This window comes from Tenrec ecaudatus, assembly GCF_050624435.1.
Source record: "Tenrec ecaudatus isolate mTenEca1 chromosome 4 unlocalized genomic scaffold, mTenEca1.hap1 SUPER_4_unloc_2, whole genome shotgun sequence".
In the NCBI taxonomy this organism is placed as follows: Eukaryota; Metazoa; Chordata; class Mammalia; order Afrosoricida; family Tenrecidae; genus Tenrec; species Tenrec ecaudatus.
In genome coordinates, this window is record NW_027457591.1 from 73,125 (window position 1) to 101,105 (window position 27,981).

Below are 27,981 nucleotides of genomic sequence, written 5' to 3' on the forward strand. Positions count from 1 at the left end.
CTAGGTAACCTAGATAGTCCAAATGCCCGCTAGGGTACCCACATAGTCCAACTGCCCGATAGGGAACCAACATAGTCCAAGTGCCCGCTAAGGGACCGACATAGTCCAAGTGACCGCTAGGGAACCTACATAGTCCAAATGCCCGTTAGGGTACCCACAGAGTCCAACTGCCCGATAGGGAACCAACATAGTCCAAGTGCCCGCTAAGGGACCTACATAGTCCAAGTGCCCGTTAGGGAACCTACATAGTCCAAGTGCCCTCTAGGGAACCTGCATCGTCCAAGTGCCCGCCAGTTAACATAGAGAGTCTAAGTTCCCGCTAGTTAACCTAGATAGTCCAAGTGCCCGCTAGTTAACATAGATCGTCCAAGTGCCCGCAAGTTAACCTACATAGTCCAAGGTCCGTTAGTTAACCTAGATAGTCCAAGTGCCCTCTAGATAACCTACATAGTCCAAGGGCCCTCTAGTTAACCTCGATAGTCCAAGTGCCCGCTAGGGGACGTACATAGTCCAAGTGCCCGCTGGACAACCTAGATAGTCCAAGTGCCCGCTAGTTAACCTACATAGTCCAAGTGCCCGCTGAGGAACCTACATAGACGAAGTGTCCGAAAGGGAACCTACGTATTCCAAGTGCCCGTTAGGGCACCTAGATAGTCCAAGTAACCATAGGGAACCTATATAGTCCAAGTGCCCTCTAGGGAAGCTACATAGTCAAAGTGCCCGCTAGGGAACCTGCATTGTACAAGTGCCCGCTAGTTAACCTAGATAGTACAAGTGCCAGTTAGGTAACCTAGATAGTCGAAGGGCCCGCTAGTTAACCTACATAGTCCAAGTGCCCGATAGGGAACCAACATAGTCCAAGTGCCCGATAGGGAATCTTCATATTCCAAGTGCCCGTTAGGGAACCCAGATAGTCCAAGTGCCCATAGGGAACCTATATGGTCCAAGTGCCCTCTAGGGAAGCTACATATTCATAGTGCCCGCTAGGGAACCTGCATTGTCCAAGTGCCCGCTAGTTAACCAAGATTGTCCAAGTGTCCGCTAGTAAACCTAAACAGTCCAAGTTCCCATTAGGTAACCTAGATAGGCCAAGTGCCCGCTAGTTAACCTACATAGTGCAAGTGCCCGCTGAGGAACCTACATAGTCCAAGTGTCCGAAAGGGAACCTATGTATTCCAAGTCCCCATTAAGGCACCTAGAGAGTCCAAGTGCCGATAGGGAACCTATATAGTCCAAGTGCACTCTAGGGAACCTACATAGTCAAAGTGCCCGCTAGGGAACCTGCATTGTACAAGTGCCCACTAGTTAACCTAGATAGTCCAAGTGCCCGCTAGGTAACCTAGATAGTCCAAGGGCCCGCTAGTTAACCTACATAGTCCAAGTGCCCAATGAGGAACCTACATAGTCCAAGTGCCCGATAGGGAATCTTCATATTCCAAGTGCCCGTTAGGGAACCCAGATTGTCCAAGTGCCCATAGGGAACCTATATAGTCCAAGTTCCCTCTAGGGAAGCTACATATTCATAGTGCCCGCTAGTTAACCTACATTTTCCAAGTCCCTGATGGGGAACCTACATAGTCCAAGTATCCACTAGGTAACCTACATAGTCCAAATGCCCGCTAGTAACGTACATAGTCCAAGTGCCCGTTAGGTAACCTAGATAGTCCAAATGCCCGCTAGGGAACCCACATAGTCCAAGTGCCCGTTAGAGAACTTACATTGTCAAAGCCCTGCTAGGGAACCTACATAGTCCAAGTGCCCGCTAAGTAACCTAGATAGTCCAAGTATCCGTTAGCTAACCTAGATAGTCCAAGTGTCCGCTAGGTAACCTCCATAGTCCAAGTGCCCGTTCGTTAACCTAGATAGTCCAAGTTCCTGTTAGCTAACCTCCATAGTCCAAGTGCCCGTTCGTTAACCTAGATAGTTCAAGTGCCCGCTAGGTAACCTAGACAGTCCAAGTGCCTGCTAGGTAACCTACATAGTCCAAGTGCCCGTTTGCTAACCTAGATCGTCAAAGGGCCCGCTAGTTAACCTACATAGTCCAAGGGCCCTCTAGTTAACCTAGATAGTCCAAGTGCCCGCTAGTTAACCTACATTGTCCAAGTCCCTGATGGGGAACCTACATAGCCCAAGTGCCCGTTAGGTAACCTACATAGTCCAAATGCCCGCTAGAAACCTACATAGTCCAAGTGCAAGAAGGGAACCTACATAATCCAAGTGCCCGCTAGGGAACCTACATAGTCCAAATGCCCGTTAGGTAACCTAGATAGTCCAAATGCCCGCTAGGGTACCCACATAGTCTAAGTGCCCGCGAGGTAACCTACATAGTCCAAGTGCCGATTCATTAACCTAGATTTTCTAAGTGCCCTCTAGGTAACCTAGACTGTCCAAGTGCCCGCTTGGTTACCTATATAGTCCACGTGCCCGTTCGTTAACCTAGATAGTACAAGAGCCCGCTAGTTAACCTACATAGTGCAAGGGCCCGCTAGTTAACCTAGATAGTCCAAGTGCCCGCTAGTTAACCTACATTGTCCAAGTCCCTGATGGGGAACCTACATAGTCCAAGTGTCCGCTAGGTAACCTACATAGTCCAAATGCCCGCTAGTAACGTACATAGTCCAAGTGCCCGTTAGGTAACCTAGATAGTCCAAATGCCCGCTAGGGAACCCACATAGTCCAAGTGCCCGTTAGAGAACTTACATAGTCAAAGCCCTGCTAGGGAACCTACATAGTCCAAGTGCCCGCTAGGGAACCTAGATAGTCCAAGTACCCGTTAGCTAACCTAGATAGTCCAAGTGCCCGCTAGGTAACCTACATAATCCAAGTGCCCGTTCGTTAACCTAGATAGTCCAAGATCCTGTTAGCTAACCTACATAGTCCAAGTGCCCGTTCATTAACCTAGATAGTTCAAGTGCCCGCTAGGTAACCTAGACAGTCCAAGTGCCTGCTAGGTAACCTACATAGTCCAAGTGCCCGCTAGTTAACCTAGATAGTCCAAGTGCCCGCTAGTTAACCTACATTGTCCAAGTCCCTGATGGGGAACCTACATTATCCAAGTATCCGCTAGGTAACCTACATAGTCCAAATGCCCGCTAGTAACGTACATAGTCCAAGTGCCCGTTAGGTAACTTAGATAGTCCAAATGCCCGCTAGGGAACCCACATAGTCCAAGTGCCCGTTAGAGAACTTACATAGTCAAAGTCCTGCTAGGGAACCTACATAGTCCAAGTGCCTGCTAGGGAACCTAGATAGTCCAAGTACCCGTTAGCTAACCTAGATAGTCCAAGTGCCCGCTAGGTAACCTACATAATCCAAGTGCCCTTTCGTTAACCTAGATAGTCCAAGTTCCTGTTAGCTAACTTACATAGTCCAAGTGCCTGTTCGTTAACCTAGATAGTTCAAGTGCCCGCTAGGTAACCTAGACAGTCCAAGTGCCTGCTAGGTAACCTACATAGTCCAAGTGCCCGCTAGGGAACCTACATATTCCAAGTGCCCGTTAGTTTACCTAGATAGTCAAAGTGCCTTCTAGGTAACCTAGATAGTCCAAATGCCCGCTAGGATACCCACAGAGTCCAACTGCCCGATAGGGAACCAACATAGTCCAAGTGCCCGCTAAGGGACCTACATAGTCCAAGTGCCCGTTAGGGAACATACATAGTCCAAGTGCCCTCTAGGGAACCTGCATCATCCATGTGCCCGCTAGTTAACCTAGATAGTCCAAGTGCCCGCTAGTTAACCTACATAGTCCAAGGTCCGTTAGTTAACCTAGATAGTCCAAGTGCCCTCTAGTTAACCTACATAGTCCAAGGGCCCTCTAGTTAACCTCGATAGTCCAAGTGCCCACTAGGGGACGTACATAGTCCAAGTGCCCGCTGGGCAACCTAGATAGTCCAAGTGCCCGCTAGATTACCTACATAGTCCAAGTGCCCGCTGAGGAACCTACATAGTCCAAGTGTCCGAAAGGGAACCTACGTATTCCAAGTGCCCGTTAGGGCACCTAGATAGTCCAAGTAACCATAGGGAACCTATATAGTCCAAGTGCCCTCTAGGGAAGCTACATAGTCAAAGTGCCCGCTAGGGAACCTGCATTGTACAAGTGTCCGCTAGTTAACCTAGATAGTCCAAGTGCCCACTAGGTAACCTAGATAGTCGAAGGGCCCGCTAGTTAACCTACATAGTCCAAGTGCCCGATAGGGAACCTACATAGTCCAAGTGCCCAATGAGGAACCTACATAGTCCAAGTGCCCGATAGGGAATCTTCATATTCCAAGGGCCTGTTAGGGAACCCAGATAGTCCAAGTGCCCATAGGGAACCTATATGGTCCAAGTGCCCTCTAGGGAAGCTACATATTCATAGTGCCCGCTAGGGAACCTGCATCGTCCAAGTGCCCGCTAGTTAACCTACATTGTCCAAGTCCCTGATGGGGAACCTACATAGTCCAAGTATCCGCTAGGTAACCTACATAGTCCAAATGCCCGCTAGTAACGTACATAGTCCAAGTGCGCGCTAGGTAACCTACATATTCCAAGTTCCCGCTAGGTAACCTAGATGGTCCAATTGCCCGCCAGGTAACCTACATAGTCCAAGAGCCGGCAGGTAACTTAGATAGTTCAAGTGCCCGCTAGGTTAGCTGCATAGATAGTTACCTAACCTAGATAGTCCAAGTGCCCGTTAGGTTACCTACATAGTCCACGTGCCCGTTCGTTAACCTAGATAGTACAATTGCCCGCTAGGTAACCTACATAGTCCAAGAGCCGGCAGGTAACTTAGACAGCTAAAGTGCCCGCTAGGTTACCTGCATAGTCCAAGTGCCCGTTAGGTAACCTAGATAGTCCAAGTGCCCGCTAGGTAACCTACATAGTCCAAGTGCCCGCTAGGTAACCTAGATAGTCCAAGTACCCGTTAGCTAACCTAGATAGTCCAAGTGCCCGCTAGGTAACCTCCATAGTCCAAGTTCCCGTTAGGTAACCTAGATAGGCAAAGTGCCCGCTAGTTAACCTACATAGTACAATGGCCCGCTAGTTGACCTAGATAGTCCAAGTGCCAGCTAGTTAACCTAGATAGTCAAAGTGCCCGCTAGTTAACCTAAGTAGTACAAATGTCCGATAGGGATCCTACATAGTCCAAGTGCCCGCTAGGTAACCTAGATATTCCAAGTTCCGGTTTGCTAACCTAGATAGTCCAAGTGCCCGCTAGGTAACCTACGTAGTACAAGTGCCCATTCGTTAACCTAGATAGTCCAAGTGCCTGCTAGTTAACCTATACTGTCCAAGTGCCCGCTAGGTTAATTACATAGTCCAAGTGCACTTTCGTTAACTTAGATAGTCCAAGTCGCGGTAGGTAACCAACATAGTCCAAGGGCCGCTAGGTAACCTATATAGTCCAAGTGCCCGCTAGTTAGCCTATAGTCCAAGTGCCCTCTAGGTAACCTACATATTCCATGTTTCCGCTAGGTAACCTAGATAGTCCAAGTTCCCGTTACCTAACCTAGATAGTCCAAGTGCCCGTTAGGTTACCTACATAGTCCAGGTGCCCGTTCGTTAACCTAGATAGTCCAATTGCCGGCTAGGTAACCTACATAGTCCAAGGGCCGGCTAGGTAACCTTTAGAATCCAAGTGCCCACTAGGTAATCTAGATAGTCCAGGTGCCCGTTAGGTAACCTAAATAGTCCAAGTGCCCGCTAGTTAACCTACACAGTCCAAGTGCCCGCTGGTTAACTTAAACAGTCCAAGTGCCCGCTAGGTTACCTGCATAGTCCAAGTGCCCGTTAGGTAACCTAGATAGTCCAAGTGCCCGCTAGGTAACCTACATAGTCCAAGTGCCCACTAGGTAACCTAGATAGTCCAAGTACCCGTTAACTAACCTAGATAGTCCAAGTGCCCGCTAGGTAACCTCCATAGTTCAAGTGCCCGCTAGGTAACCTCCATAGTCCAAGTGCCCGTTCGTTAACCTAGATAGTCCAAGTTCCTGTTAGCTAACTTACATAGTCCAAGTGCCCGTTCGTTAACCTAGATAGTCCAAGTGCCTGCTAGGTAACCTAAATAGTCCAAGTGCCCGTTTGCTAACCTAGATCGTCAAAGGGCCCGCTAGTTAACATACATAGTCCAAGTGCCCGTTAGTTAACCTAGATAGTCAAAGTGCCTGCTAGGTAACCTAGATAGTCCAAATGCCCGCTAGTTAACTTAGATAGTCCAAGTGCCCGCTAGTTAACCTACATTGTCCAAGTCCCTGATGGGGAACTTACATAGTCCAAGTATCCGCTAGGTAACCTACATAGTCCAAATGCCCGCTAGTAACGTACATAGTCCAAGTGCCCGTTAGGTAACCTAGATAGTCCAAATGCCCGCTAGGGAACCCACATAGCCCAAGTGCCCATTAGAGAACTTACATAATCAAAGCCCTGCTAGGGAACCTACATAGTCCAAGTGCCCGCTAGGGAACCTAGATAGTCTAAGTACCCGTTAGCTAACCTAGATAGTCCAAGTGCCCGCTAGGTAACCTCCATAGTCCAAGTGCCCGTTCGTTAACCTAAATAGTCTAAGTTCCTGTTAGCTAACCTACATAGTCCAAGTGTCCGTTCGTTAACCTAGATAGTTCAAGTGCCCGCTAGGTAACCTATACAGTCCAAGTGCCTGCTAGGTAACCTACATAGTCTCAGTGCCCGCTAGGGACCTACATAGTCCAAGTGCCCGCTAGGTAACCTACATAGTCCAAGTGCCCGTTAGTTAACCTAGATAGTCAAAGTGCCTGCTAGGTAACCTAGATAGTCCAAATGCCCGCTAGGGTACCCACATAGTCCAACTGCCCGATAGAGAACCAACATAGTCCAAGTGCCCGCTAAGGGACCGACATAGTCCAAGTGACCGCTAGGGAACCTACATAGTCCAAATGCCCGTTAGGGTACCCACAGAGTCCAACTGCCCGATAGGGAACCAACATAGTCCAAGTGCCCGCTAAGGGACCTACATAGTCCAAGTGCCCGTTAGGGAACCTACATAGTCCAAGTGCCCTCTAGGGAACCTGCATCGTCCAAGTGCCCGCCAGTTAACATAGAGAGTCTAAGTTCCCGCTAGTTAACCTAGATAGTCCAAGTGCCCGCTAGTTAACATAGATCGTCCAAGTGCCCGCTAGTTAACCTACATAGTCCAAGGTCCGTTAGTTAACCTAGATAGTCCAAGTGCCCTCTAGATAACCTCCATAGTCCAAGGGCCCTCTATTTAACCTCGATAGTCCAAGTGCCCGCTAGGGGACGTACATAGTCCAAGTGCCCGCTGGACAACCTAGATAGTCCAAGTGCCCGCTAGTTAACCTACATAGTCCAAGTGCCCGCTGAGGAACCTACATAGACGAAGTGTCCGAAAGGGAACCTACGTATTCCAAGTGCCCGTTAGGGCACCTAGATAGTCCAAGTAACCATAGGGAACCTATATAGTCCAAGTGCCCTCTAGGGAAGCTACATAGTCAAAGTGCCCGCTAGGGAACCTGCATTGTACAAGTGCCCGCTAGTTAACCTAGATAGTACAAGTGCCAGTTAGGTAACCTAGATAGTCGAAGGGCCCGCTAGTTAACCTACATAGTCCAAGTGCCCGATAGGGAACCTACATAGTCCAAGTGCCCGATAGGGAATCTTCATATTCCAAGTGCCCTTTAGGGAACCCAGATAGTCCAAGTGCCCATAGGGAACCTATATGGTCCAAGTGCCCTCTAGGGAAGCTACATATTCATAGTGCCCGCTAGGGAACCTGCATTGTCCAAGTGCCCGCTAGTTAACCAAGATTGTCCAAGTGTCCGCTAGTAAACCTACACAGTCCAAGTTCCCATTAGGTAACCTAGATAGGCCAAGTGCCCGCAAGGTAACCTACATAGTCCAAGTGCCCGCTAGGTAACCTAGATATTCCAAGTTCCGGTTTACTAACCTAGATAGTCCAAGTGCCCGCTAGGTAACCTACATAGTCCAAGTGCCCATTCGTTAACCTAGATAGTCCAAGTGCCCGCTAGGTAACCTATACTGTCCAAGTGCCCGCTAGGTTACCTACATAGTACATGTGCACGTTCGTTAACTTAGATAGTCCAAGTTGCGCTAGGTAACATACATAGACCAAGGAGCCGCTAGGTAACCTATCTAGTCCAAGTGCCCGCTAGTTAAACTATAGTCCAAGTGCCCGCTAGGTAACCTACATATTCCAAGTTCCCGCTAGGTAACCTAGATAGTCCAAGTGCCCGTTACCTAACCTAGATAGTCCAAGTGCCCATTAGGTTACCTACATAGTCCACGTGCCGGTTCGTTAACCTAGATAGTCCAAGTGCCCGCTAATTAACCTACATAGTCCAAGTGCCCACTAATTAACCTACATAGTCCAAGTGCCCGTTAGGTAACCTAGACAATCCAAGTGCCCGCTAGGTAACCTCCATAGTCCAAGTGCCCGCTAATTAACCTATATAGTCCAAGTGCCCGCTAGGGAACCTGCATCGTCCTTGTGCCCGCTAGTTAATCTAGATAGTCCAAGTGCCCGCTAGTTAACCTACATAGTCCAAGGGCCCTCTATTTAACCTAGATAGTCCAAGTGCCCGCTAGGGGACGTACATAGTCCAAGTGCCCGCTAGGTAACCTAGATATTCTAAGGGCCCGCTAGTTAACCTACATAGTCCAACTGCCCGATAGGGAACCTACATAGTCCAAGATCCCGCTAAGGGACGAACATAGTCCAAGTGCCCGCTAGGGAACCTACATAGTCCAAGTGCCCGCTAGGTAACCTAGATAGTCCAAGTGCCCGCTAGTTAACCTACATAGTCCAAGTGCCCGCTGAGGAACCTACATAGTCCAAGTGTCCGAAAGGGAACCTTCGTATTCCAAGTGCCCATTAGGGCACCTAGATAGTCCAAGTGCCCATAGGGAACCTATATGGTCCAAGTGCCCTCTAGGGAAACTACATATTCATAGTGCCCGCAAGGGAACCTGCATTGTCCAAGTGCCCGCTAGTTATCCTAGATCGTCCAAGGGTCCGCTAGTAAACCTACATAGTCCAAGTTCCCGTTAGGTAACCTAGATAGGCCAAGTGCCCGCTAGTTAACCTACATAGTACAATGGCCCGCTAGTTGACATAGATAGTCCAAGTGCCCGCTAGTTAACCTCGCTAGTCAAAGTGCCCTCTAGTTAACCTAAGTAGTACAAATGTCCAATAGGGATCCTACATAATCCAAGTGCCCGCTAGGTAACCTAGATATTCCAAGTTCCAGTTTGCTAACCTAGATAGTCCAAGTGCCCGCTAGGTAACCTATACTCTCCAAGTGCCCGCTAGGTTACTTACATAGTCCAAGTGCACGTTCGTTAACTTAGATAGTCCAAGTCGCGTTAGGTAACCAACATAATGTAAGGGCCGCTAGGTAACCTATATAGTCCAAGTGCCCGCTAGTTAACCTATAGTCCAAGTGCCCTCTAGGTAACTTAAACAGTCCAAGTGCCCGCTAGGTTACCTGCATAGTCCAAGTGCCCGCTAGGTACCCTACACAGTCCAAGTGCCTGCTAGGTAACCTACATAGTCCAAGTGCCCGTTTGCTAACCTAGATCGTCAAAGGGCCCGCTAGTTAACCTACATAGTCCAAGGGCCCTCTAGTTAACCTAGATAGTCCAAGTGCCCGCTAGTTAACCTACATTGTCCAAGTCCCTGATGGGGAGCCTACATAGTCCAAGTATCCGCTAGGTAACCTACATAGTCCAAATGCCCACTAGTAACGTACGTAGTCCAAATGCCCGTTAGGTAACCTAGATAGTCCAAATGCCCGCTAGGGAACCTACATAGCCCAAGTGCCCGCTAGGTAACCTACATAGTCCAAATGCCCGCTAGAAACCTACATAGTCCAAGTGCAAGAAGGGAACCTACATAATCCAAGTGCCCGCTAGGGAACCTACATAGTCCAAATGCCCGTTAGGTAACCTAGATAGTCCAAATGCCCGCTAGGGTACCCACATAGTCTAAGTGCCCGCGAGGTAACCTACATAGTCCAAGTGCCCATTCATTAACCTAGATTTTCCAAGTACCCTCTAGGTAACCTAGACTGTCCAAGTGCCTGCTTGGTTACCTACATAGTCCACGTGCCCGTTCGTTAACCTAGAAAGTACAAGAGCCCGCTAGTTAACCTACATAGTCCAAGGGCCCGCTAGTTAACCTAGATAGTCCAAGTGCCCGCTAGTTAACCTACATTGTCCATGTCCCTGATGGGGAACCTACATAGTCCAAGTATCCGCTAGGTAACCTACATAGTCCAAATGCCCGCTAGTAACGTACATAGTCCAAGTGCCCGTTAGGTAACCTAGATAGTCCAAATGCCCGCTAGGGAACCCACATAGTCCAAGTGCCCGTTAGAGAACTTAGATAGTCAAAGCCCTGCTAGGGAACCTACATAGTCCAAGTGCCCGCTAGGGAACCTAGATAGTCCAAGTACCCGTTAGCTAACCTAGATAGTCCAAGTGCCCGCTAGGTAACCTACATAGTCCAAGTGCCCGTTCGTTAACCTAGATAGTCCAAGTTCCTGTTAGCTAACCTACATAGTCCAAGTGCCCGTTCGTTAACCTAGATAGTTCAAGTGCCCGCTAGGTAACCTAGACAGTCCAAGTGCCTGCTAGGTAACCTACATAGTCCAAGTGCCCGCTAGGGAACCTACATAGTCCAAGGGCCCGCTAGTTAACCTAGATAATCCAAGTGCCCGCTAGTTAACCTACATTGTCCAAGTCCCTGATGGGGAACCTACATAGTCCAAGTATCCGCTAGGTAACCTACATAGTCCAAATGCCCGCTAGTAACGTACATAGTCCAAGTGCCCGTTAGGTAACCTAGATAGTCCAAATGCCCGCTAGGAACCCACATAGTCCAAGTGCCCGTTAGAGAACTTACATAGTCAAAGCCCTGCTAGGGAACTTACATAGTCCAAGTGCCCACTAGGGAACCTAGATAGTCCATGTACCCGTTAGCTAACCTAGATAGTCCAAGTGCCCGCTAGGTAACCTCCATAGTCCAAGTGCCCGTTCGTTAACCTAGATAGTCCAAGTTCCTGTTAGCTAACCTACATAGTCCAAATGCCCGTTCGTTAACCTAGATAGTTCAAGTGCCCGCTAGGTAACCTAGACAGTCCAAGTGCCTGCTAGGTAACCTACATAGTCCAAGTGCCCGCTAGGGAACCTACATAGTCCAAGTGCCCGTTAGTTAACCTAGATAGTCAAAGTGCCTTCTAGGTAACCTAGATAGTCCAAATGCCCGCTAGGATACCCACATAGTCCAACTGCCCGATAGGGAACCAACATAGTCCAAGTGCCCGCTAAGGGACCTACATAGTCCAAGTGCCCGTTAGGGAACCTACATAGTCCAAGTGCCCTCTAGGGAACCTGCATCGTCCATGTGCCCGCCAGTTAACATAGATAGTCTAAGTTCCCGCTAGTTAACCTAGATAGTCCAAGTGCCCGCTAGTTAACCTAGATCGTCCAAGTGCCCGCTAGTTAACCTACGTAGTCCAAGGTCCGTTAGTTAACCTAGATAGTCCAAGTGCCCTCTAGTTAACCTACATAGTCCAATGGCCCTCTAGTTAACCTCGATATTCCAAGTGCCCGCTAGGGGACGTACATAGTCCATGTGCCCGCTGGGCAACCTAGATAGTCCAAGTGCCGGCTAGATAACCTACATAGTCCAAGTGCCCGCTGAGGAACCTACATAGTCCAAGTGTCCGAAAGGGAACCTACGTATTCCAAGTGCCCGTTAGGGCACCTAGATAGTCCAAGTAACCATAGGGAACCTATATAGTCCAAGTGCCCTCTAGGGAAGCTACATAGTCAAAGTGCCCGCTAGGGAACCTGCATTGTACAAGTGCCCGCTAGTTAACCTAGATAGTCCAAGTGCCCGCTAGGTAACCTAGATAGTCGAAGGGCCCGCTAGTTAACCTACATAGTCCAAGTGCCCGATAGGGAACCTACATAGTCCAAGTGCCCAATGAGGAACCTACATAGTCCAAGTGCCCGATAGGGAATCTTCATATTCCAATTGCCCGTTAGGGAACCCAGATAGTCCAAGTGCCCATAGGGAACCTATATGGTCCAAGTGCCCTCTAGGGAAGCTACATATTCATAGTGCCCGCTAGGGAACCTGCATTGTCCAAGTGCCCGCTAGTTAACCAAGGTCGTCCAAGTGTCCGCTAGTAAACCTACATAGTCCAAGGTCCCGTTAGGTAACCTAGATAGGCCAAGTGCCCGCAAGGTAACCTACATAGTCCAAGTGCCCGCTAGGTAACCTAGATATTCCAAGTTCCGGTTTACTAATCTAGATAGTCCAAGTGCCCGCTAGGTAACCTACATAGTCCAAGTGCCCATTCGTTAACCTAGATAGTCCAAGTGCCCGCTAGGTAACCTATATTGTCCAAGTGCCCGCTAGGTTACCTACATAGTCCATGTGCACGTTCGTTAACTTAGATAGTCCAAGTCGCGCTAGGTAACCTACATAGTCCAAAGGCCCGCTAGGTAACCTATATAATCCAAGTGCCCGCTAGTTAAACTATAGTCCAAGTGCCCGCTAGGTAACCTACATATTCCAAGTTCCCGCTATGTAACCAAGATAGTCCAAGTGCCCGTTACCTAACCTAGATAGTCCAAGTGCCCGTTAGGTTACCTACATAGTCCAAGTGCCCGCTAATTGACCTACATAGTCCAAGTGCCCGTTAGGTAACCTAGACAGTCCAAGTGCCCGATAGTTAACCTCCATAGTCCAAGTGCCCGCTAATTAACCTATATAGTCCAAGTGCCCGCTAGGGAACCTGCATCATCCATGTGCCCGCTAGTTAATCTAGATAGTCCAAGTGCCCGCTAGTTAAGCTAGATAGTCCAAGTGGCCGATAGTTAACCTAGATCGTCCAAGTGCCCGCTAGTTAACCTAGATCGCCCAAGTGCCCGCTAGTTAACCTACATAGTCCAAGGTCCGCTAGTTAACCTAGATATTCCAAGTGCCCGCTAGTTAACCTACATAGTCCAAGGGCCCTCTAGTTAACCTAGATAGTCCAAGTGCCCACTAGGGGAAGTACATAGTCCAAGTGCCCGCTAGGTAACCTAGATAGTCTAAGGGCCCCCTAGTTAACCTACATAGTCCAACTGCCCGATAGGGAACCTACATAGTCCAAGCGCTCGCTAAGGGACGAACATAGTCCAAGTGCTCGCTAGGGAACCTACATAGTCCAAGTGCCCGCTAGGGAACCTACATAGTCCAAGTGCCCGCTAGGTAACCTAGATAGTCCAAGTGCCCTCTAGTTAACCTACATAGTCCAAGTGCCCGCTGAGGAACCTACATAGTCCAAGTGTCCGAAAGGGAACCTACGTATTCCAAGTGCCCATTAGGGCACCTAGATAGTCCAAGTGCCCATAGGGAACCTATATAGTCCAAGTGCCCTCTAGGGAATTTACATAGTCAAAGTGCCCGCTAGGGTACCTGCATTGTACAAGTGCCCTCTAGTTAACCTAGATAGTCCAAGTGCCCGCTAGGTAACCTAGATAGTCCAAGGGCCTACTAGTTAACCTACATAGTCCAACGCCCCTCTAGTTAACCTAGATAGTCCAAGTCCCCGCTGGAGGACGTACATAGTTCAAGTGCCCACTATGTAACCTAGATAGTCTACGGGCCCGCTAGTTAACCTACATAGTACAACTGCCCGATAGGGAACCTACATAGTCCAAGTGCCCACTAAGGGACGAACATAGTCCAAGTGCCCGCTAGGGAACCTGCATAGTCAAAGTGCCCGATAGGTAACCTAGATAGTCCAAGTGCCCGCTAGGAAACCTACATAGTCCAAGAGCCCACTGAGGAACCTGCATAGTCCAAGTGTCCGAAAGGGAACCTACGTATTCCACGTGCCCATTAGGGCACCTAGATAGTCCAAGTGCCCATAGGGAACCTATATCGTCCAAGTGCCCTCTAGGGAACCTCCATAGTCAAAGTGCCCGCTAGGGAACCTGCATTGTACAAGTGACCTCTAGTTAACCTAGATAGTCCAAGTGCCCGCTAGGTAACCTAGATAGTCCAAGGGCCCGCTAGTTAACCTACAAAGTCCAAGTGCCCGATAGGGAACCTACATAGTCCAAGTGCCCAATGAGAAACCTACATAGTCCAAGTGCCCGATAGGGAATCTTCATATTCCAAGTGCCCGTTAGGGAACCCAGATAGTCCAAGTGCCCATAGGGAACCTACATAGTCCAAGTGCCCTCTAGGGAAGCTACATATTCATAGTGCCCGCTAGGGAACCTGCATTGTCCAAGTGCCCGCTAGTTAACCTAGATCGTCCAAGTGTCCGCTAGTAAACCTACATAGTCCAAGTTCCCGTTAGGTAACCTAGATAGGCCAAGTGCCCGCTAGTTAACCTACATAGTACAATGGCCCGCTAGTTGACCTAGATAGTTCAAGTGCCCGCTAGTTAACCTAGATAGTCAAAGTGCCCGCTAGTTAACCTAAGTAGTACAAATGTCCGATAGGGATCCTACATAGTCCATGTGCCCGCTAGGTAACCTAGATATTCCAAGTTCCGGTTTGCTAACCTAGATAGTCCAAGTGCCCGCTAGGTAACCTACATATTCCAAGTGCCCATTCGTTAACCTAGATAGTCCAAGTGCCCGCTAGGTAACCTATACTGTCCAAGTGCCTGCTAGGTTACCTACATAGTCCAAGTGCACGTTCGTTAACTTGATAGTCCAAGTCGCGCTAGGTAACCTACATAGTCCAAGGGCCACTAGGTAACCTATAGTCCAAGTGCCCTCTAGGTAACCTACATATTCCAAGTTCCCGCTAGGTAACCTAGATAGTCAAAGTGCCCGTTACCTAACATAGATAGTCCAAGTGCCCGTGAGGTGACCTACATAGTCCACGTGCCCGTTCGTTAACCTAGATATTACAATTGCCCGCTAGGTAACCTACATAGTGCAAGAGCCGGCAGGTAACTTAGACAGTTCAAGTGCCCGCTAGGTTACCTGCATAGTCCAAGTGCCCGTTAGGTAACCTAGATAGTCCAAGTGCCCGCTAGGTAACCTACATAGTCCAAGTGCCCGCTAGGTAACCTAGATAGTCCAAGTACCCGTTAGCTAACCTAGATAGTCCAAGTGCCCGCTAGGTAACCTCCATAGTCCAATTGCCTTCTAGGTAACCTCCATAGTCCAAGTGCCCACTAATTTACCTATATAGTCCAAGTGCCCGCTAGGGAAACTGCATCGTTCAAGTGCCCGCTAGTTAATCTAGATAGTCCAAGTGCCCGCTAGTTAACCTAGATAGTCCAAGTGCCCGCTACTTAACCTAGATCGTCCAAGTGCCCGCTAGTTAACCTACATAGTCCAAGGTCCGCTAGTTAACCTAGATATTCCAAGTGCCCCTTAGTTAACCTACATAGTCAAAGGGCCCTCTAGTTAACCTAGATAGTCCAAGTGCCCGCTAGGGGACATACATAGTCAAAGTGCCCGCTATGTAACCTAGATAGTCTAAGGGCCCGCTAGATAACCTACATAGTCCAACTGCCCGATAGGGAACCTACATAGTCCAAGTGCCCGCTAGGGAACCTACAAAATCCAAGTGCCCGTTAGGTAACCTAGATAGTCCTAGTGCCCGCTAGTTAACCTACATAGTCCAAGTGCCCGCTGAGGAACCTACATAGTCCAAGTGTCCGAAAGGGAACCTGCGTATTCCAAGTGCCCGTTAGGGCACCTAGATAGTCCAAGTAACCATAGGGAACCTATATAGTCCAAGTGCCCTCTAGGGAAGCTACATAGTCAAAGTGCCCACTAGGGAACCTGCATTGTACAAGTGCCCGCTAGTTAACCTAGATAGTCCAAGTGCCCGCTAGGTAACCTAGATAGTCGAAGGGCCCGCTAGTTAACCTACATAGTCCAAGTGCCCGATAGGGAACCTACATAGTCCAAGTGCCCAATGAGGAACCTACATAGTCCAAGTGCCCGATAGGGAATCTTCATATTCCAATTGCCCGTTAGGGAACCCAGATAGTCCAAGTGCACATAGGGAACCTATATGGTCCAAGTGCCCTCCAGGGAAGCTACATATTCATAGTGCCCGCTAGGGAACCTGCATTGTCCAAGTGCCCGCTAGTTAACCAAGATCGTCCAAGTGTCCGCTAGTAAACCTACATAGTCCAAGTTCCCGTTAGGTAACCTAGATAGGCCAAGTGCCCGCAAGGTAACCTACATAGTCCAAGTGCCCGCTAGGTAACCTAGATATTCCAAGTTCCGGTTTACTAATCTAGATAGTCCAAGTGCCCGCTAGGTAACCTACATAGTCCAAGTGCCCATTCGTTAACCTAGATAGTCCAAGAGCCCGCTAGGTAACCTATATTGTCCAAGTGCCCGCTAGGTTACCTACATAGTCCATGTGCACGTTCGTTAACTTAGATAGTCCAAGTCGCGCTAGGTAACCTACATAGTCCAAAGGCCCGCTAGGTAACCTATATAATCCAAGTGCCCGCTAGTTAAACTATAGTCCAAGTGCCCGCTAGGTAACCTAAATATTCCAAGTTCCCGCTATGTAACCAAGATAGTCCAAGTGCCCGTTACCTAACCTAGATAGTCCAAGTGCCCGTTAGGTTACCTACATAGTCCAAGTGCCCGCTAATTAACCTACATAGTCCAAGTGCCCGTTAGGTAACCTAGACAGTCCAAGTGCCCGATAGTTAACCTCCATAGTCCAAGTGCCCGCTAATTAACCTATATAGTCCAAGTGCCCGCTAGGGAACCTGCATCATCCATGTGCCCGCTAGTTAATCTAGATAGTCCAAGTGCCCGCTAGTTAAGCTAGATAGTCCAAGTGGCCGATAGTTAACCTAGATCGTCCAAGTGCCCGCTAGTTAACCAAGATCGCCCAAGTGCCCGCTAGTTAACCTACATAGTCCAAGGTCCGCTAGTTAACCTAGATATTCCAAGTGCCCGCTAGTTAACCTACATAGTCCAAGGGCCCTCTAGTTAACCTAGATAGTCCAAGTGCCCACTAGGGGAAGTCCATAGTCCAAGTGCCCGCTAGGTAACCTAGATAGTCTAAGGGCCCCCTAGTTAACCTACATTGTCCAACTGCCCGATAGGGAACCTACATAGTCCAAGCGCTCGCTAAGGGACGAACATAGTCCAAGTGCTCGCTAGGGAACCTACATAGTCCAAGTGCCCGCTAGGGAACCTACATAGTCCAAGTGCCCGCTAGGTAACCTAGATAGTCCAAGTGCCCGCTAGTTAACCTACATAGTCCAAGTGCCCGCTGAGGAACCTACATAGTCCAAGTGTCCGAAAGGGAACCTACGTATTCCAAGTGCCCATTAGGGCACCTAGATAGTCCAAGTGCCCATAGGGAACCTATATAGTCCAAGTGCCCTCTAGGAAACTTACATAGTCAAAGTGCCCGCTAGGGTACCTGCATTGTACAAGTGCCCTCTAGTTAACCTAGATAGTCCAAGTGCCCGCTAGGTAACCTAGATAGTCCAAGGGCCTGCTAGTTAACCTACATAGTCCAACGCCCCTCTAGTTAACCTAGATAGTCCAAGTCCCCGCTGGAGGACGTACATAGTTCAAGTGCCCGCTAGGTAACCTAGATAGTCTACGGGCCCGCTAGTTAACCTACATAGTACAACTGCCCGATAGGGAACCTACATAGTCCAAGTGCCCACTAAGGGACGAACATAGTCCAAGTGCCCGCTAGGGAACCTGCATAGTCAAAGTGCCCGATAGGTAACCTAGATAGTCCAAGTGCCCGCTAGTAAACCTACATAGTCCAAGTGCCCACTGAGGAACCTGCATAGTCCAAGTGTCCGAAAGGGAACCTACGTATTCCAAGTGCCCATTAGGGCACCTAGATAGTCCAAGTGCCCATAGGGAACCTATATCGTCCAAGTGCCCTCTAGGGAACCTACATAGTCAAAGTGCCCGCTAGGGAACCTGCATTGTACAAGTGACCTCTAGTTAACCTAGATAGTCCAAGTGCCCGCTAGGTAACCATGATAGTCCAAGGGCCCGCTAGTTAACCTACAAAGTCCAAGTGCCCGATAGGGAACCTACATAGTCCAAGTGCCCAATGAGAAACCTACATAGTCCAAGTGCCCGATAGGGAATCTTCATATTCCAAGTGCCCGTTAGGGAACCCAGATAGTCCAAGTGCCCATAGGGAACCTACGTAGTCCAAGTGCCCTCTAGGGAAGCTACATATTCATAGTGCCCGCTAGGGAACCTGCATTGTCCAAGTGCCCGCTAGTTAACCTAGATCGTCCAAGTATCCGCTAGTAAACCTACATAGTCCAAGTTCCCGTTAGGTAACCTAGATAGGCCAAGTGCCCGCTAGTTAACCTACATAGTACAATGGCCCGCTAGTTGACCTAGATAGTTCAAGTGCCCGCTAGTTAACCTAGATAGTCAAAGTGCCCGCTAGTTAACCTAAGTAGTACAAATGTCCGATAGGGATCCTACATAGTCCATGTGCCCGCTAGGTAACCTAGATATTCCAAGTTCCGGTTTGCTAACCTAGATAGTCCAAGTGCCTGCTAGGTAACCTACATATTCCAAGTGCCCATTCGTTAACCTAGATAGTCCAAGTGCCCTCTAGGTAACCTATACTGTCCAAGTGCCTGCTAGGTTACCTACATAGTCCAAGTGCACGTTCGTTAACTTGATAGTCCAAGTCGCGCTAGGTAACCTACATAGTCCAAGGGCCACTAGGTAACCTATAGTCCAAGTGCCCTCTAGGTAACCTACATATTCCAAGTTCCCGCTAGGTAACCTAGATAGTCAAAGTGCCCGTTACCTAACATAGATAGTCCAAGTGCCCGTGAGGTTACCTACATAGTCCACGTGCCCGTTCGTTAACCTAGATAGTACAATTGCCCGCTAGGTAACCTACATAGTGCAAGAGCCGGCAGGTAACTTAGACAGTTCAAGTGCCCGCTAGGTTACCTGCATAGTCCAAGTGCCCGTTAGGTAACCTAGATAGTCCAAGTGCCCGCTAGGTAACCTACATAGTCCAAGTGCCCGCTAGGTAACCTAGATAGTCCAAGTACCCGTTAGCTAACCTAGATAATCCAAGTGCCCGCTAGGTAACCTCCATAGTCCAATTGCCTTCTAGGTAACCTCCATAGTCCAAGTGCCCACTAATTTACCTATATAGTCCAAGTGCCCGCTAGGGAAACTGCATCGTTCAAGTGCCCGCTAGTTAATCTAGATAGTCCAAGTGCCCGCTAGTTAACCTAGATAGTCCAAGTGCCCGCTACTTAACCTAGATCGTCCAAGTGCCCGCTAGTTAACCTACATAGTCCAAGGTCGGCTCGTTAACCTAGATATTCCAAGTGCCCCTTAGTTAACCTACATAGTCAAAGGGCCCTCTAGTTAACCTAGATAGTCCAAGTGCATGCTAGGGGACATACATAGTCCAAGTGCCCGCTATGTAACCTAGATAGTCTAAGGGCCCGCTAGATAACCTACATAGTCCAACTGCCCGATAGGGAACCTACATAGTCCAAGTGCCCGCTAGGGAACCTACAAAATCCAAGTGCCCGTTAGGTAACCTAGATAGTCCAAGTGCCCGCTAGTTAACCTACATAGTCCAAGTGCCCGCTGAGGAACCTACATAGTCCAAGTGTCCGAAAGGGAACCTACGTATTCCAAGTGCCCGTTAGGGCACCTAGATAGTCCAAGTAACCATAGGGAACCTATATAGTCCAAGTGCCCTCCAGGGAAGCTACATAGTCAAAGTGCCCGCTAGGGAACCTGCATTGTACAAGTGCCCGCTAGTTAATCTAGATAGTCCAAGTGCCAGCTAGGTAACCTAGATAGTCGAAGGGCCCGCTAGTTAACCTACATAGTCGAAGTGCCCGATAGGCAACCTACATAGTCCAAGTGCCCAATGAGGAACCTACATAGTCCAAGTGCCCGAGAGGGAATCTTCATATTCCAAGTGCCCGTTAGGGAACCCAGATAGTCCAAGTGCCCATAGGGAACCTATATGGTCCAAGTGCCCTCTAGGGAAGCTACATATTCATAGTGCCCGCTAGGGAACCTGCATTGTCCAAGTGCCCGCTAGTTAACCAAGATCGTCCAAGTGTCCGCTAGTAAACCTACATAGTCCAAGTTCCCGTTAGGTAACCTAGATAGGCCAAGTGCCCGCAAGGTAACCTACATAGTCCAAGTGCCCGCTAGGTAACCTAGATATTCCAAGTTCCGGTTTACTAATCTAGATAGTCCAAGTGCCCGCTAGGTAACCTACATAGTCCAAGTGCCCATTCGTTAACCTAGATAGTCCAAGTGCCCGCTAGGTAACCTATACTGTCCAAGTGCCCGCTAGGTTACTTATATAGTCCATGTGCACGTTCTTTAACTTAGATAGTCCAAGTCGCGCTAGGTAACCTATATAGTCCAAGTGCCCGCTAGTTAAAGTATAGTCCAAGTGCCCGCTAGGTAACCTACATATTCCAAGTTCCCGCTAGGTAACCAAGATTTTCCAAGTGCCCGTTACCTAACCTAGATAGTCCAAGTGCCCGTTAGGTTACCTACATAGTCCAAGTGCCCGCTAATTAACCTACATAGTCCAAGTGCCCGTTAGGTAACCTAGACAGTCCAAGTGCCCGATAGTTAACCTCCATAGTCCAAGTGCCCGCTACTTAACCTATATAGTCCAAGTGCCCGCTAGGGAACCTGCATCATCCAAGTGCCCGCTAGTTAAGCTAGATAGTCCAAGTGCCCGCTAGTTAAGCTAGATAGTCCAAGTGGCCGCTAGTTAACCTAGATCGTCCAAGTGCCCGCTAGTTAACCTAGATCGCCCAAGTGCCCGCTAGTTAACCTACATAGTCCAAGGTCCGCTAGTTAACCTAGATATTTCAAGTGCCCGCTAGTTAACCTACATAGTCCAAGGGCCCTCTAGTTAACCTAGATAGTCCAAGTGCCCACTAGGGGAAGTACATAGTCCATGTTCCCGCTAGGTAACCTAGATAGTCTAAGGGCCCGCTAGTTCACCTACATAGTCCAACTGCCCGATAGGGAACCTACATAGTCCAAGCGCTCGCTAAGGGACGAACATAGTCCAAGTGCCCGCTAGGGAACCTACATAGTCCAAGTGCCCGCTAGGTAACCTAGATAGTCCAAGTGCCCGCTAGTTAACCTACATAGACCAAGTGCCCGCTGAGGAACCTACATAGTCCAAGTGTCCGAAAGGGAACCTACGTATTCCAAGTGCCCATTAGGGCACCTAGATAGTCCAAGTGCCCATAGGGAACCTATATAGTCCAAGTGCCCTCTAGGGAACTTACATAGTCAAAGTGCCCGCTAGGGTACCTGCATTGTACAAGTGCCCTCTAGTTAACCTAGATAGTCCAAGTGCCCGCTAGGTAACCTAGATAGTCCAAGGGCCTGCTAGTTAACCTACATAGTCCAACGGCCCTCTAGTTAACCTAGATAGTCCAAGTGCCCGCTGGAGGACGTACATAGTCCAAGTGCCCGCTAGGTAACCTAGATAGTCTACGGGCCCGCTAGTTAACCTACATAGTCCAACTGCCCGATAGGGAACCTACATAGTTCAAGTGCCCGCTGAGGGACGAACATAGTCCAAGTGCCCGCTAGGGAACCTGCATAGTCCAACTGCCCGATAGGTAACCTAGATAGTCCAAGTGCCCGCTAGTAAACCTACATAGTCCAAGTGCCCACTGAGGAACCTGCATAGTCCAAGTGTCCGAAAGGGAACCTACGTATTCCAAGTGCCCATTAGGGCACCTAGATAGTCCAAGTGCCCATAGGGAACCTATATCGTCCAAGTGCCCTCTAGGGAACCTACATAGTCAAAGTGCCCGCTAGGGAACCTGCATTGTACAAGTGCCCTCTAGTTAACCTACATAGTCCAAGTGCCCGCTAGGTAACCTAGATAGTCCAAGGGCCCGCTAGTTAACCTACAAAGTCCAAGTGCCCAATGAGGAACCTACATAGTCCAAGTGCCCGATAGGGAATCTTCATATTCCAAGTGCCCGTTAGGGAACCCAGATAGTCCAAGTGCCCATAGGGAACCTACATAATCCAAGTGCCCTCTAGGGAAGCTACATATTCATAGTGCCCGCTAGGGAACCTGCATTGTCCAAGTGCCCGCTAGTTAACCTAGATCGTCCAAGTGTCCGCTAGTAAACCTACATAGTCCAAGTTCCCGTTAGGTAACCTAGATAGGCCAAGTGCCCGCTAGTTAACCTACATAGTACAATGGCCCGCTAGTTGACCTAGATAGTTCAAGTGCCCGCTAGTTAACCTAGATAGTCAAAGTGCCCGCTAGTTAACCTAAGTAGTACAAATGTCCGATAGGGATCCTACATAGTCCAAGTGCCCGCTAGGTAACCTAGATATTCCAAGTTCCGGTTTGCTAACCTAGATAGTCCAAGTGCCCGCTAGGTAACCTACATAGTCCAAGTGCCCATTCGTTAACCTAGATAGTCCAAGTGCCCGCTAGGTAACCTATACTGTCCAAGTGCCTGCTAGGTTACCTACATAGTCCAAGTGCACGTTCGTTAACTAATATAGTCCAAGTCGCGCTAGGTAACCTACATAGTCCAAGGGCCACTAGGTAACCTATAGTCCAAGTGCCCTCTAGGGAACCTACATATTCCAAGTTCCCGCTAGGTAACCTAGATAGTCAAAGTGCCCGTTACCTAACCTAGATAGTCCAAGTGCCCGTGAGGTTACCTACATAGTCCACGTGCCCGTTCGTTAACCTAGATAGTATAATTGCCCGCTAGGTAACCTACATAGTCCAAGAGCCGGCAGGTAACTTAGACAGTTCAAGTGCCCGCTAGGTTACCTGCATAGTCCAAGTGCCCGTTAGGTAACCTAGATAGTCCAAGTGCCCGCTAGGTAACCTACATAGTCCAAGTGCCCGCTAGGTAACCTAGATAGTCCAAGTACCCGTTAGCTAACCTAGATAGTCCAAGTGCCCGCTAGGTAACCTCCATAGTCCAATTGCCTTCTAGGTAACCTCCATAGTCCAAGTGCCCAATAATTTACCTATATAGTCCAAGTGCCCGCTAGGGAAACTGCATCGTTCAAGTGCCCGCTAGTTAATCTAGATAGTCCAAGTGCCCGCTAGTTAACCTAGATAGTCCAAGTGCCCGCTACTTAACCTAGATCGTCCAAGTGCCCGCTAGTTAACCTACATAGTCCAAGGTCCGCTAGTTAACCTAGATATTCCAAGTGCCCCTTAGTTAACCTACATAGTCAAAGGGCCCTCTAGTTAACCTAGATAGTCCAAGTGCCCGCTAGGGGACATACATAGTCCAAGTGCCCGCTATGTAACCTAGATAGTCTAAGGGCCCGCTAGATAACCTACATTGTACAACTGCCCGATAGGGAACCTACATAGTCCAAGTGCCCGCTAAGGGACGAACATAGTCCAAGTGCCCTCTAGGGAACCTACAAAATCCAAGTGCCCGCTAGGTAACCTAGATAGTCCAAGTGCCCGCTAGTTAACCTACATAGTCCAAGTGCCCGCTGAGGAACCTACATAGTCCAAGTGTCCGAAAGGGAACCTACGTATTCCAAGTGCCCTTTGGGGCACCTAGATAGTCCAAGTGCCCATAGGGAACATATATCGTCCAAGTGCCCTCTAGGGAACCTACATAGTCAAAGTGCCCGCTAGGGAACCTGCATTGTACAAGTGACCTCTAGTTAACCTAGATAGTCCAAGTGCCCGCTAGGTAACCTAGATAGTCCAAGGGCCCGCTAGTTAACCTACAAAGTCCAAGTGCCCGATAGGAAACCTACATAGTCCAAGTGCCCGATAGGGAATCTTCATATTCCAAGTGCCCGTTAGGGAACCCAGATAGTCCAAGTGCCCATAGGGAACCTACATAGTCCAAGTGCCCTCTAGGGAAGCTACATATTCATAGTGCCCGCTAGGGAACCTGCATTGTCCAAGTGCCCGCTAGTTAACCTAGATCGTCCAAGTGTCCGCTAGTAAACCTACATAGTCCAAGTTCCCGTTAGGTAACCTAGATAGGCCAAGTGCCCGCTAGTTAACCTACATAGTACAATGGCCCGCTAGTTGACCTAGATAGTCCAAGTGCCCGCTAGTTAACCTAGATAGTCAAAGTGCCCGCTAGTTAACCTAAGTAGTACAAATGTCCAATAGGGATCCTACATAGTCCAAGTGCCCGCTAGGTAACCTAGATATTCCAAGTTCCGGTTTGCTAACCTAGATAGTCCAAGTGCCCGCTAGATAACCTACATAGTCCAAGTGCCCATTCGTTAACCTAGATAGTCCAAGTGCCCGCTAGGTAACCTATACTGTCCAAGTGCCCGCTAGGTTACTTACATAGTCCAAGTGCACGTTCGTTAACTTAGATAGTCCTAGTCGTGGTAGGTAACCAACATTGTCCAAGCGCCGCTAGGTAACCTATATAGTCCAAGTGCTTGCTAGTTAACCTATAGTCCAAGTGCCCTCTAGGTAACCTACATATTCCAAGTTCCCGCTAGGTAACCTATAGTCCAAGTGCCCGTTACCTAACCTAGATAATCCAAGTGCCCGTTAGGTTACCTATATTGTCCAAGTGCCCGCTAGTTAACCTACATAGTCCAAGGTCCGCTAGTTAACCTAGATATTCCAAGTGCCCGCTAGTTAATCTACATAGTCCAAGGGCCCTCTAGTTAACCTAGATAGTCCAAGTGACCGCTAGAAGACGTACATAGTCCATGTGCCCGCTAGGTAATCTAGATAGTCTAAGGGCCCGCTAGTTAACCTACATAGTCCAACTGCCCGATAGGGAACCTCCATAGTCCAAGTGCCCGCTAAGGGACGAACATAGTCCAAGTGCCCGCTAGGGAACCTGCATAGTCCAAGTGCCCGCTAGGTAACCTAGATAGTCCAAGTGCCCGCTAGTTACCCTACATAGTCCAAGTTCCCGATGAGGAACCTACATAGTCCAAGTGTCCGAAAGGGAACCTACGTATTCCAAGTGCCCATTAGTGCAACTAGATAGTCCAAGTGCCCATAGGGAACAAATATCGTCCAAGTGCCCTCTAGGAAACCTACATAGTCAAAGTGCCCGCTAGGGAACCTGCATTGTACAAGTGCCCTCTAGTTAACCTAGATAGTCCAAGTGCCCGCTAGGTAACCTAGATAGTCCAAGGGCCCGCTAGTTAACCTACAAAGTCCAAGTGCCCGATAGGGAACCTACATAGTCCAAGTGCCCAATGAGGAACCTACATAGTCCAAGTGCCCGATAGGGAATCTTCATATTCCAAGTGCCCGTTAGGGAACCCAGATAGTCCAAGTGCCCATAGGGAACCTACATAGTCCAAGTGCCCTCTAGGGAAGCTACATATTAATAGTGCCCGCTAGGGAACCTGCATTGTCCAAGTGCCCGCTAGTTAACCTAGATCGTCCAAGTGTCCGCTAGTAAACCTACATAGTCCAAGTTCCCGTTAGGTAACCTAGATAGGCCAAGTGCCCGCTAGTTAACCTACATAGTACAATGGCCCGCTAGTTGACATAGATAGTCCAAGTGCCCGCTAGTTAACCTAGATAGTCAAAGTGCCCGCTAGTTAACCTAAGAAGTACAAATGTCCAATAGGGATCCTACATAGTCCAAGTGCCCGCTAGGTAACCTAGATATTCCAAGTTCCGGTTTGCTAACCTAGATAGTCCAAGTGCCCGCTAGGTAACCTACATAGTCCAAGTGCCCATTCGTTAACCTAGATAGTCCAAATGCCCGCTAGGTAACCTATACTGTCCAAGTGCCCGCTAGGTTACTTACATAGTCCAAGTGCACGTTCGTTAACTTAGATAGTCCAAGTCGCGGTAGGTAACCAACATAGTCCAAGGGCCGCAAGGTAACCTATATAGTCCAAGTGCCCGCTAGTTAACCTATAGTCCAAGTGCCCTCTAGGTAACCTACATATTCCAAGTTCCCGCTAGGTAACCTATAGTCCAAGTGCCCGTTACCTAACCTAGATAGTCCAAGTGCCCGTTAGGTTACCTATATTGTCCAAGTGCCCGCTAGTTAACCTACATAGTCCAAGGTCCGCTAGTTAACCTAGATATTCCAAGTGCCCGCTAGTTAACCTACATAGTCCAAGGGCCCTCTAGTTAACCTAGATAGTCCAAGTGACCGCTAGAAGACGTACATAGTCCAAGTGTCCGCTAGGTAACCTAGATAGTCTAAGGGCCCGCTAGTTAACCTACATAGTCCAACTGCCCGATAGGGAACCTACATAGTCCAAGTGCCCGCTAAGGGACGAACATAGTCCAAGTGCCCGCTAGGGAACCTGCATAGTCCAAGTGCCCGCTAGGTAACCTAGATAGTCCAAGTGCCCGCTAGTTAACCTACATAGTCCAAGTGCCCGATGAGGAACCTACATAGTCCAAGTGTCCGAAAGGGAACCTACGTATTCCAAGTGCCCATTAGGGCACCTAGATAGTCCAAGTGCCCATAGGGAACCTATATCGTCCAAGTGCCCTCTAGGGAACCTACATAGTCAAAGTGCCCGCTAGGGAACCTGCATTGTACAAGTGCCCTCTAGTTAACCTAGATAGTCCAAGTGCCCGCTAGGTAACCTAGATAGTCCAAGGGCCCGCTAGTTAACCTACATAGTCCAAGTGCCCGATAGGGAACCTACATAGTCCAAGTGCCCAATGAGGAACCTACATAGTCCAAGTGCCCGATAGGGAATCTTCATATTCCAAGTGCCCGTTAGGGAACCCAGATATTCCAAGTGCCCGCTAGGTAACCTCCATAGTCCAAGTGCCCGCTAGGTAACCTCCATAGTCCAAGTGCCCGTTCGTTAACCTAGATAGTCCAAGTTCCTGTTAGCTAACCTACATAGTCCAAGTGCCCGTTCGTTAACCTAGATAGTTCAAGTGCCCGCTAGGTAACCTAGACAGTCCAAGTGCCTGCTAGGTAACCTACAGAGTCCAAGTGCCCGTTTGCTAACCAAGATCGTCAAAGGGCCCGGTAGTTAACCTATATAGTCCAAGGGCCCGCTAGTTAACCTAGATAGTCCAAGTGCCCGCTAGTTAACCTACATTGTCCAAGTCCCTGATGGGGAACCTACGTAGTCCAAGTATCCGCTAGGTAACCTACATAGTCCAAATGCCCGCTAGTAACGTACATAGTCCAAGTGCCCGTTAGGTAACCTAGATTGTCCAAATGCCCGCTAGGGATCCCACATAGCCCAAGTGCCCATTAGAGAACTTACATAATCAAAGCCCTGCTAGGGAACCTACATAGTCCAAGTGCCCGTTAGCTAATCTGATAGTCCAAGTGCCCGCTAGGTAACCTCCATAGTCCAAGTGCCCGCTAGGTAACCTCCATAGTCCAAGTGCCCGTTCGTTAACCTAGATAGTCTAAGTTCCTGTTAGCTAACCTACATAGTCCAAGTGTCCGTTCGTTAACCTAGATAGTTCAAGTGCCCGCTAGGTAACCTAGACAGTCCAAGTGCCTGCTAGGTAACCTACATAGTCTAAGTGCCCGCTAGGGACCTACATAGTCCAAGTGCCCGCTAGGTAACCCAGACAGTCCAAGTGCCTGCTAGGTAACCTACATAGTCCAAGTGCCCGCTAGGGAACCTACATAGTCCAAGTGCCCGTTAGTTAACCTAGATAGTCAAAGTGCCTGCTAGGTAACCTAGATAGTCCAAATGCCCGCTAGGATACCCACATAGTGCAACTGCCCGATAGGGAACCAACATAGTCCAAGTGCCCGCTAAGGGACCTACATAGTCCAAGTGCCCGTTAGGGAACCTACATAGTCCAAGTGCCCTCTAGGGAACCTGCATCGTCCAAGTGCCCGCCAGTTAACATAGAGAGTCTAAGTTCCCGCTAGTTAACCTAGATAGTCCAAGTGCCCGCTAGTTAACCTAGATCGTCCAAGTGCCCGCTAGTTAACCTACATAGTCCAAGGTCCGTTAGTTAACCTAGATAGTCCAAGTGCCCTCTAGATAACCTACTTAGTCCAAGGGCCCTCTAGT